The following is a 2,600-nucleotide window of genomic DNA, read 5'->3' as shown; positions in this document are numbered from 1 at the left end:
ACTCTCGGTGGGCACATTTTCTTCAAACTACTATCAATACTCAAATTTTAACTATTGGTTGAAATCTTTATGTCAAACAATCGTCAATAATCGAACTTTAATACTAGGTTGGAATTTTTTTCTTCAAACTATCGCCTATATACGGAATTTAACTCACGGTGGGAATTTTTTGGTCAACCTATCGTCAATGTACGAATTTTAACTCTCGGTGGGCACTTTTTTCTTCAAACTACTGTCAATATTCAAATTTTAACTATTGGTTGGAATCTTTTTGTGAAACAATCGTCAATACACGAATTTTAATACTAGGTTGGAATTTTTTTCTTCAAGCTATTGTCAATATTCAAATTTTAAGTATTGGTTCAAATCTTTATGTCAAACAATCGTCAATACACGAATTTTAATACTAGGTTGGAATTTTTTTCTTCAAACTATCGCCTATATACGAATTTTAACTCTCGGTGGAAATTTTTTGGTCAACCTATCGTCAATGTACGAATTTTAACTCTCGGTGGGCACTTTTTCTTCAAACTACTATCAATACTCAAATTTTAACTATTGGTTGAAATCTTTATGTCAAACAATCGTCAATAAACGAATTTTAATACTAAGTTGGAATCTTTTTCTTCAAACTATCGCCTATATACGAAATTTAACTCTCGGGAGGAATTTTTTGGTCAAGCTACCGTCAATGTACGAATTTTAACTCCCGGTGGGAACTTTTCTCTTCAAACTACTGTCAATATTCAGATTTTAACTATTGGTTGAAATCTTTATGTCAAACAATCGTCAATAAACGAATTTTAATACTAGGTTGGAATTTTTTTCTTCAAACTATCTCCTATATACGAAATTTAAGTCTCGGTAGGAATTTTTTGGTCAAACTATCGTCAATGTACGAATTTTAACTCTCGGTGGGCACTTTTTTCTTCAAACTACTGTCAATATTCAAATTTTAACTAATGGTTGAAATCTGTTTGTCAAACAATCGTCAATAAACGAATTTTAATACTAGGTTGGAATTTTTTTCTTCAAACTACCGTCAATGTACGAATTTTAACTCTCGGTTGGCACTTTTTTCTTTAAACTACTGTCAATATTCAAATTTTAACTATTGGTTGGAATCTTTTTGTCGAACAATCGTCAATACACGACTTTTAATACTAGGTTGGAATTTCTTTCTTCAAACTATTGTCAGTATTCAAATTTTAAATATTGGTTGAAATCTTTATGTCATACAATCGTCAATAATCGAATTTTAATACTAGGTTGGAATTTTTTTCTTCAAACTATCGCCTATATACGAAATTTAACTCTCGGTAGGAATTTTTTGGTCAAACTATCGTCAATGTACGAATTTTAACTCTCGATGGGCACTTTTTCTTCAATCTACACTTAATACTCAAATTTTGACTATTGTTTGACATCTTTTTGTCAACAATCGTCAATACACGAATTTTAATACTGGGTTGGAATTTTTATCATCAAACTATCGCCTATATACGAAATTTAACTCTCGGGAGGAATTTTTTGGTAAACCTACCGTCAATGCACGAATTTTAACTCTCGGTGGGCACTTTTTTCTTCAAACTACTGTCAATATTAAAATTTTAACTATTGGTTCGAATCTTTTTGTCAAACAATCGTCAATACACGAATTTTAATACTAGGTTGGAATTTTTATCTTCAAACTATCGCCTATATACGAAATTTAACTCGCGGTAGGAATTTTTTGGTCAATCTATCGTCAATGTACGAATTTTAGCTCTCGGTGGGCACTTTTTCTTCAAACTACTATCAATACTCAAATTTTAAATATTGGTTGAAATCTTTATGTCAAACAATCGTCAATAATCGAATTTTAATACTAGGTTGGAATTTTTTTCTTCAAACTATCGCCTATATACGAAATTTAACTCTCGGGAGGAATTTTTTGGTCAAGCTACCGTCAATGTACGAATTTTAACTCTCGGTGGGAACTTTTTTCTTCAAACTACTGTCAATATTCAAATTTCAACTATTGGTTCGAATCTTTTTGTCAAACAATCGTCAATACACGAATTTTAATACTAGGTTGGAATTTTTATCTTCAAACTATCGCCTATATACGAAATTTAACTCGCGGTAGGAATTTTTTGGTCAAGCTACCGTCAATGTACGAATTTTAACTCTCGGTGGGAACTTTTTTCTTCAAACTACTGTCAATATTCAAATTTTAACTATTGGTTGAAATCTTTATGTCAAACAATCGTCAATAAACGAATTTTAATACTAGGTTGGAATTTTTTTCTTCAAACTATCGCCTATATACGAAATTTAACTCTCCGGAGGAATTTTTTGGTCAAGCTACCGTCAATGTACGAATTTTAACTCTCGGTGGGAACTTTCTTCTTCAAACTACTGTCAATATTCAAATTTTAACTATTGGTTGAAATCTTTATGTCAAACAATCGTCAATAAACGAATTTTAATACTAGGTTGGAATTTTTTTCTTCAAACTATCTCCTATATACGAAATTTAAGTCTCGGTAGGAATTTTTTGGTCAAACTATCGTCAATGTACGAATTTTAACTCTCGGTGGGCACTTTTTTCTTCAAAC

The sequence above is a fragment of the Xylocopa sonorina genome, unplaced genomic scaffold, assembly GCF_050948175.1.
Source record: "Xylocopa sonorina isolate GNS202 unplaced genomic scaffold, iyXylSono1_principal scaffold0072, whole genome shotgun sequence".
NCBI classification, from domain to species: Eukaryota; Metazoa; Arthropoda; class Insecta; order Hymenoptera; family Apidae; genus Xylocopa; species Xylocopa sonorina.
Note: the sequence above shows the minus strand (reverse complement) of the source record.